General features: G+C 40.4%; 1 long non-coding RNA gene across 1 annotated transcript; it reads right to left on the reverse strand.

The window, feature by feature from the left end:
- Positions 1-3,308: 3,308 nt before the first annotated feature.
- LOC307027280 lies at positions 3,309-8,080 on the reverse strand. Its single transcript, XR_013804584.1, has 3 exons — positions 7,792-8,080; positions 5,995-6,188; positions 3,309-4,221 (listed from the first exon to the last, which is right to left on the reverse strand). It is a non-coding gene; the product is annotated as an uncharacterized lncRNA (long non-coding RNA).
- Positions 8,081-10,000: the final 1,920 nt, after the last annotated feature.

Genomic DNA, 10,000 nt, shown 5'->3' on the forward strand with positions numbered 1-10,000 from the left:
ACACACACACACACACACACACACACACACACACACACACACACACACACACACACACACACACACACACACACACACACACACACACACACACCTGTTCAAATAGGTGCAGTAGGGACAGGTAAACAGTGAAACCTGCACACTGTCCAACTAATAGCCCCTCTATTTGTTTTTTTTATATCACTGTTTGACTTTTCCACGACTGGAAAACGCCTCCTGTTTGCCAAAAGGGTTTATCAGCCGGCTTCCGTTGCCTCGCTCGTAAAACAAAAACAGGTTTTCTCTTTTTTACATGATTGGTAGTTAAAGTTCTTACTGCTGATCTGGTCAAATTAAATCCTGGTTTTTCCTAACACGTGCACAGGATGTTAATGTCTAACACATACAGTATTTTATGATATGCATCTGGACCTGAACTACGGTGAGAAAAAGGGAGATTATGTTTGACCTGTGTTACGCATCCTAGCACACATATATTTGGGAAAATGCACCCGAAAACTGCAAAGAGTGGTTGGTGATATTAAATTCCAATGTCATTGATTACATCGTAATTCAGGGAAATAATGCTTTTAAGTAATTTTTGTGACATTGAACACTAAAATGATGAATTACAGTACAAAATGAGTCCTGGAAACTTAAAGGTCACCTATCATGCTATTTTTAGGCAATAGCATAGGTCTCAGATATATACAAATAAAAAAACATGTCTATGAAGTGTTTTGCTCCAAATACCAAACAGATCACCCATTCTAGCCATGCCTCATATCCCTCTATTTCACTGCCTGTTTCAGAAGGGCTGACTTTGGGGTATAAAGCTTTGAAAAGAAAAGAAAAGTATTAAAAAAAGGAGGGGTCTGAGCTCATGCGGGACCCGGCAGCTACTGTCTAAACTAAATGCTGCCGTGATGAAACGCCATATCATGGATTATCAAGGATTATTTCTGAAACAGTATGGAGCTCAAAGGCTTTCTCTCTTGCCGGTTATACCACAAGGTGAGTTCCTTTTTACTTCCTGCTTCTTCACACACATGCTCTCCAGTACAGGTTAGCTCTGAGTGTTAGCGATGCTAATGTAAACACCGACCATATTACGTCCAAAACAGTCGGGCATTGTTTCTGATAGCAACTTTCTGATAGGGCCGTGGGTCCACATTTCAGATATTACTGCGCTGCAGTGGAAATGGCCCATAAATGTCCCTGCTGAGGGACCAATAAAGGATTTCTCATTTACCAAAATATACGTACCATTACCTGCCTTTTGTAAGTCCTATTCCTACCTTTCTGATAATGTAAGTTTGATGCATATTCAGACACATAATTCAATGAAGATATTGAGAAAAGAAGAGCACAACCACATAAGAAACTAGTAGAAACATGAGATTAGCTTCTCATCTAGTGTTGGATCTTCTACTGGAAGAATCAAAGTAAGGATCTCTCAAGTAAAGGAAGTAATATGTGTGTGTGCTCGTTGATAAAAAGGACTGTGATGATGAACTAAACAGACATAGAAACAGGAGGATGACGGTGATATTTCGTGTGACACTGGTTCTGTTTTTGTACTCCATGAATGCATCTTGTGTCTTGAAACCTTTCTCTAATCTTCTCTTAGTAGAGGGTGAACTGGAGGAGGCCACAGTACTTTATGTCACTAGGAGATAGAAAAGGATGCAGGCGGAGGAACCAGTGAAGCCAGAGAGGAAGTGTAGGATGTGGTGTGGAGAGCAGACAGCAGCCAGCGGAGAGCTCCCTCTTTGTGTGGCTGTTTTACTGCTTCCTCCCGACCGGACCGCATCGCTCACCACATCTCCACCGCTGGAGAAACATCAACAGCTCCAGTCTCCACGCCGGGTGACAGAAGCCAAAACATTTCACAGTCAGCGGTGGAGACGAGAGGCTCTTTGACACGTGTCACAGGAACTACATTTACCAAATAACACATGAGAGGTACAGGGCTGTGAGGAAGCACTGCACAGAGGGACAGATGATAAGTGTTAGAAATTTAAAATCAATGTTTTGATGGTATAATGTAGTTTACAGATACTGTCAAGTTAAATGCTCTTTTATACTGAAAAACCAGAAATTCTTGTGCACAAGCAGTTAAGCTTTTATTCTGAAAATCCTTCATCTATGGTTAGCATTTAGCATGTGGCTAATATACGATTTTCTAAAGAGGTGAATTGAGTAGCGAAATGACGTGGTGTGGTGAAAACCGAAACCTACTGATTTAACACTACAACTATAGATGTCGAGATACTACCATGCTGAATATTAAATGAAAGTACAGTTTATTTGAATACACTATTGTTTACAGACGAGAGTAGCATGTGACAATATCCGGAATGACCGGAAACCAAACCAGCCGTGAAGCATTTTCTGTTTGTTTTAGAGTATTGATTACAGCGTTTAGAATGTGTTACATGAAAAGTGATGAAAGAGAATATGAGGAGAAAAGGCGTGTTAAGCATATGTTGAAGGTGAAAAGTACCAATCCTCTGTTTAAATGCAACAACGGACATTAGAGACGAGGCGAACCGGCTGGCGGGGAGGAGCCAGCCGAGGATATATAAAGGCACCGAACGGGGGATTCGCGCTTCTCTTCTTGCTCAGGAGAGCCAGATCACAGCTGTTTTCTGCCGGAACAATATTCTGTCTGTAACACTCCCGCGCCTTTTTTAATTAAAGTATCCCATTTGAATCTTTTCAGAGACTCCATTTAGTCTCATTTTAAAGCTTCTCTCCTGGACGCAAGAATAAAGAACATATTTAACATAAGTAAGGGGGGATACAAGTGTAATATCAAGGGTAAAATGTGAGTTCAGAGATCCAAATGATTAGATTGTAGGGTTAGTGTTGCTTTCTTTGCCATTTATGAGGCACTAAGTCACGTTACGACCAAAGAAAACGTGATTTAATAAAGAGAATTCATAAGATATGCAGTACACTAACTGTTTACATGTTTACATAATGCTATCGTCATTTAGAAATATTAGATTTAGGCTGAAAACTCGACTCGTGACGTGTGAAATTCCACTGTGCTCAAGAGGCAGATTGTAGATTGAACAGACAGTAAACATACCTTCTTCGTGATGTATTCAAAATAAAAAACGGAATGTGTGTAAGGCCTTTGCCTTGACCGAGATAAAGACATTACTACAAACTTTAGTGCAATATAGTTCTTTATTTATTCATATAAATTATATTTCAGGCAATATGCAGCACATTATAAAACTACCAAAATAAGGAGCCATCAACTGCTAAAACATGTGCTAATACACACATATACACATGTAAACACACACACTCACACACACACACACACACACACACACACACACACACACACACATTCTCACACACACAGAGGTCATCGAGCACACAAGCACCGTCTGTTTTCATAGCTGCAGCTGTCCTGATTGGACGTAACATCCATATCAAAAACCAAAAACATGCACACACACATACGAACACACATACGCAAACACACCAACATACAAACACACACGGAATGTCCCGGCCAGACTATGCTTGGCTGTGCAGCTGGATATCCTTAAGAAGTGTAGAAAGACATGAAGAGAATATCCTGGTCACACACACACACACACACACACACACACACACACACACACACACACACACACACACACACACACACACACACACACACACACACACACACACACACACACACACACACACACACACACACACACACACACACACACACACACACACACACACACACACACACACACACACACACACACACACACACACACACACACACACACACACACACACACACACACACCCTGATTAACCCTCTGACCCCTGAGTTTAGAGACCACCAAGGTCGACATTTAGACACACAGACAGACAGACAGACACAAACACACACCCATGTCCAGCAGTCTTGGGGTGAAGCAGTTCAACTCATTGCGTGTGTGTGTGTGTGTGTGTGTGTGTGTGTGTGTGTGTGTGTGTGTGTGTGTGTGTGTGTTGCAGTGTGTGTGTGTGTGTGTGTGTGTGTGTGTGTGTGTGTGTGTGTTGCAGTGTGTGTGTGGCAGGGCGAGGTCGTCCTCAGGTGAAATGGACAGGTGATCCGTCCGTCTCCTGGCTCCTCTCTCCTGATTGGACGTCCTTCAGGATCTGGGACTGGTTGAGGAGACACTCCTTCAGCTTGTCCTCCGTCAGCGTGAGACGCTCCTCCAGCACCGACACCGTCTTTGTGTTTGAGGAGGTGGGAGAATAATTAGGAATCACTCATTTTGGAAATATCACATAAGAGCTCAGAGAGACAGACGAGTTCTTGTTTCTTTCAAAAGAGCAGCATTTTGGCCTTGATGCTGAACAAAGACGTTCACCAGCCTGTTTTTATTATTAAATTCGACCAAAAAGTTGAACCTTTTTAAAAAAAAAAAAAAAGTACTCATGTCTAGATTGGGTTTCAGTTCATCACGTTACTTTTTTTTGCTGAATGGAAGAACTGTAAATGCACCCATTTTTAACTCTTGAAGTCTGCCTATGCCTCCCAAATAGAGGATACTTAGACGTAATAATTTAGTAGACGTGTATTTTCTGGAGGTGATATTTATGAGGAAACACACAGCAAACTCATAATGTATACATCCTGATCTGAGGACTTTTTAATCATACAAGTTGATAAACACATCAAATGAAAAGATATTAGAATAGTACACATTTTTTTTGGTATAAACTCGGGCTGCACGATATTGGAAAAAACTGATATTGCGAGTTTTTTCCCCCTGCGATATACTGCATATTGCGATATGGAAACATACAGGAATTTCGCACACCATCCTTTCTCGAACTTTAATTCTATACAATTGGTATTTTTCTAACTATATTTAACCGGATGAAGGATTTTAGTCACGGACGTCTGGATCTTAAGTTATCAGAGCAACAAGCTGAGCTAGCTCGGTTAGCAGCGCCGAACTAGAGAAACACATGAAACGACTTTATTCAGTGTTTTTACCTTTGATCTCCGGGTCCGTTTGCTTTTGAGATTTGATTGTGATTGGTGGTTTGCTGTCACTCACTCAAGTACCCCTGACATGAGAGCCACGCAAGTTTTCCTTTTGTAGCAAGCAGCAAAATAATTGTAACATGACGTGTTTGAGGCACGTCCAGCTGGGAAGAGACCAAGGGGTAGACCTAGAACCAGGTGGAGGGACTATATCTCTTCGCTGGCCTGGGAGCGCCTTGGGATCCCCCAGTCAGAGCTGGTTGATGTGGCCAGGGAAAAGAAAGTTTGGGGCTCTCTGCTGGAACTGCTACCTCCGCGACCCGACCACGGATAAGCGGGAGAAGATGGATGGATGGACGTGTTTGAGTTAATTTGCCTACTTAATATCGCAAGTCCTAATTTTTTTTTTTTTTATTAAAAAATCGCACGTCCTGCGATGTGAATATCGCGAATGTCGCGATTATCGTCACGACACGATATATCGTGCAGCCCTAGTATAAACGGTGAAACTCGTTGCCCAAAAATTTGTCACACTTTGTAAACAACATACTTTGCATTGTTTGCTTATGCACCAGCCCAAAACCCCAAAACGAATACAAAATAAGAAAGAAATGTGAAATTAAATACATTCGTCAAAAACATCGTCCAGCCTCAAACCGCTTCCGAAAGATGAATCATTAGCTTTCTTTGTCTGTTTATCTACTAGTGCTGCCTGCTCAAAGGTGCGGAGGGGAGGAGGTAAACCATTAAACCCACTGCTGTGACTTCGTGTTTGTTTTTCATGGCGTCTTTATTTGACTTGGCCTCAAATGGAAACATGGAAGTTTCACAGAGGGGATTAATCACCCTAACCCTGCATCAACCTTTCCCATTAAGAGAAAAGCAACAGACCTTTTGATAAATTAATGTGATCTGAAACTGGGATTCATGTATTTTAACAGTAACCTGCTGGCGTTTCTCAATCTTTATGATGATTCTGGGGGTTTGCTTTGCTTTGCTCAAAACCTGACCTGTGTGAGAATGTCCAGCTGTTTAACAATGTGCCTCAGGGTAGAGTCCAGATTAGAGGGAGGAGCGGAGAGAACTTCCAGTGGGTAGGTCTGCCCTCTCTCCTCTTCCTCATCCTCCTCTTCCTCCTCTTCATCCTCCTCCTCTCTCCTTCCTCTTCCTCCCCCGTTTCCCCCAGTCCAAACAGAGGCACCACCTGCCAGAGATGGGAAGTAGAAAAACATTGTTACATTAAGTACATTTTTCTGGAATCAGTACTTTACTCCACTACTTATTTGTCTGATGACTTTTAACTTTGACTTCTTACATTTTGAACTCAAATACCTGAACTTTCTACTTCTTACATGTTGAACTCAAATACCTGTACTTTCTACTTCTTACATGTTGAACTCAAATACCTGTACTTTCTACTTCTCACATGTTGAACTCAAATACCTGTACTTTCTACTTCTTACATGTTGAACTCAAATACTTGTACTTTCTACTTCTTACATGTTGAACACAAATACCTGTACTTTCTACTTCTTACATGTTGAACCCAAATACCTGTACTTTCTACTTCTTACATGTTGAACCCAAATACCTGTACTTTCTACTTCTTACATGTTGAACCCAAATACCTGTACTTTCTACTTCTTACATTTTTAACACAAATACCTGTACTTTCTACTTCTTACATGTTGAACCCAAATACCTGTACTTTCTACTTCTTACATGTTGAACCCAAATACCTGTACTTTCTACTTCTTACATGTTGAACCCAAATACCTGTACTTTCTACTTCTTACATTTTTAACACAAATACATGTACTTTCTACTTCTTACATGTTGAACACAAATACCTGTACTTTCTACTTCTTACATTTTGAACACAAATACCTGTACTTTCTACTTCTTACATGTTGAACACAAATACCTGTACTTTCTACTTCTTACATGTTGAACTCAAATACCTGTACTTTCTACTTCTTACATGTTGAACACAAATACCTGTACTTTCTACTTCTTACATTTTGAACACAAATACCTGTACTTTCTACTTCTTACATGTTGAACACAAATACCTGTACTTTCTACTTCTTACATGTTGAACTCAAATACCTGTACTTTCTACTTCTCACATGTTGAACCCAAATACCTGTACTTTCTACTTCTTACATGTTGAACTCAAATACCTGTACTTTCTACTTCTTACATGTTGAACACAAATACCTGTACTTTCTACTTCTTACATGTTGAACTCAAATACCTGTACTTTCTACTTCTTACATTTTGAACTCAAATACCTGTACTTTCTACTTCTTACATGTTGAACACAAATACCTGTACTTTCTACTTCTTACATTTTGAACTCAAATACCTGTACTTTCTACTTCTTACATGTTGAACACAAATACCTGTACTTTCTACTTCTCACATTTTCCAAACAGGCTGGTTCCTTTTGTCTGAATGTGTGTTTGGTGGCGTGATCATTATTATTTAGAGTCATTGCGTGCCTATTGATTTGAACACGATCCGTGTATCCATCATTTCCTGGTCTTCTCTAAAGAAGAGGGACCAATGAAAACGTTGTCATGTTGCCGTTGTTCACCATGGAAACATTTATTAGCTAGCAATGACATTATTGTTCTATTAATATAAAGGGAGGTCAGGTACTCTTTAAAACAGCTGCTAGATATGGGTACTTTTTACTGAAGTACATTTCAAAGCCTCTTTACTTTTACTTGAGTAAAGAAGTTTAGTCAGTACTTTTTAAACACGAGTATCTGTTCTTCTACTTGAGGAAAGGATGTGTGTACTTTTTGCCCTGCTGGTGCTCTCGTCTCCCGTCCATCCTCCCACTCCTGAACTGGCTCTGTTTCGCGCCGACAAACCGTTGGAGAGGTGACCGTTGGCTGCGGCCTGCGTGGGCGTCAAGTGTGTTCGACCGTTTAAGAGCTGGAGATGAAAGAGAGAGAGAGACAGAGAGAGACTGGTGTTCAGCCGATTGATCTTCAGGGCATTGTGCTCTCTCCTGTGTTTGTGAGGGTGTTTTCTTTCTTTAGTGCTGTGCTCAGCTCTGCAGTGAACGGTTCTCTCATCAAATGCTTTGTACGGCAGAACCCACACTAAATCAAATCACCATTGTGAGGACGGCCCCTGAAAACAAAATAATTCCAATAAAGGACTCAAGTGTCCAGCCTGATTCAACCCTCAAAGCAAAGAGTGAGAGAGGACTAGGAAAGGTAACATTTGTGTAAATATTATTTGACTGAAAATGTCAACGAGCTTGAAAACATTATATAAATGGGAAAATGAATGTTAACATGTTAAAGAAAGGCCATTATAAAACGGTCAAGTCAAATCAAGCAATCTGATTGGTTCTTAGCCGTGATATACTGAGCGTATACCACGGCCTGTCGTGAGCTATTGCTTAAACATATTACGTTTCAAATTATGAAATCTCCTGTAGGGATGTATCCTAGTTAGGTTACATGTACTTATTATAACTTGCAAGTATTTTTTAGATATATATTTGATGTATAATACTCAATATATTGCCGTAATCACATGTTACACTTCCTTTTCAATACTCTTTATGTACCCATTTCTGTGCTCCATGGGAATCATTTGTTTTTATAAAATCACACTTTTGAAACCTTTGAAACAGCTTCAATGTTTAAGCCTTCAAAGAAAGTGAAGGTAGTAGATTCATCTCTCAGACACATTGTTGGAGATTCGGAGGATGTTGAGAACCAACCTCGTCTCCGCGTGTCGTTTGCTAAGCTGGGTGAGTTCGTAGAAAAGGAAGGGATTAAGAAACACCAGAATACAAGTTAAACAATAATCTTGCTTTAATGATATACAGTAACAGTCCAAATTACACATACAAACACAAAGACAAAGGAAGTACTTCCTGCTCTACTTCTGTCCCACCCTCCTGGTCAGCCTGAAGAAAAAGAGAGTGAACCCCGAGAAAACACAGTGTTTCATACTAAAAACACAGGAGGGGGTGTGAGCGGGCTTTTCCCCCGAGGTCATCTTATTGGCAGAGACCCAGACATGGCCTGTCGTACCCAATCAGTGCGACACAGCAGAAGAAACCCCGCTCACATCTTGTAGCCAGCCCCCCACCCCGTTTATGGCCCTTTGTCCCTGGGTCCATCCCCCCCACCCAGTTTATGGCCCTTCAGGTTACCACACACAAGTTAAAAGTATGTTTTAAGATATAGTTGTTATAGTTGGCTAAATATACGTAATACATGTTAATTACTTTCATATCAATAACAACGAGGAACACATTACCTATGCTTTTAAGCAGTAGTAGAGATGCTTTTCAAATAGTCAAATTTCACACAGGCCTAATACAGAGAACACCCTTATTAGTCCTATAGCCCTTCCATTTGTTTGAGCTATTGTTCACATCTTTACTTCAAATAAAAGGTTTCACATTGTATATTTCCAGCTTCCTTTACACATACTGCTATTATTAACACAAAGTAACTAACCACACACCTCTATTGAAAACAAGTCGATTCCCCTGACAATTGACATGCTGAACCTCTTCTGAATGTGCTACCCTCCTCCAGCTCTCTCGTCCCTGTCATAAAACTGCTTCCATTTCATATAGAGTAATAAAAGATGTTTAAGCTAATTTCTCCACAATGTTTGTAGCCATTTAGTACCCACACATGAAAGAATAAGAACAGAGGTATAGTTGACCAGTAATCATGTAGCATTTATATTTACTTCAATGAAAACACATACACATCTGCTACAAGATTGTGCCACGCACCCCCCTTCTTTTACGAGGGAAGCATTCCAGCGTCTGGCACTATTCCCAAATATGGAGATCTCCTGCTCCCATCCTTCTCTAAACACACAGAATTCACCTCAATATATTGGGAGAGGAAAAGATACTTTGTCCCTTCAAATTTAACACACATGAACATATATAAGGTGACACCAAAATGAATATACCAGATTTTACTTTCCTGTCATACCCCGTTACTTTAATCCTTCAAATAA

The sequence above is a fragment of the Notothenia rossii genome, assembly GCF_949606895.1.
Source record: "Notothenia rossii genome assembly, contig: scaffold_318, whole genome shotgun sequence".
NCBI lineage: Eukaryota > Metazoa > Chordata > Actinopteri > Perciformes > Nototheniidae > Notothenia > Notothenia rossii.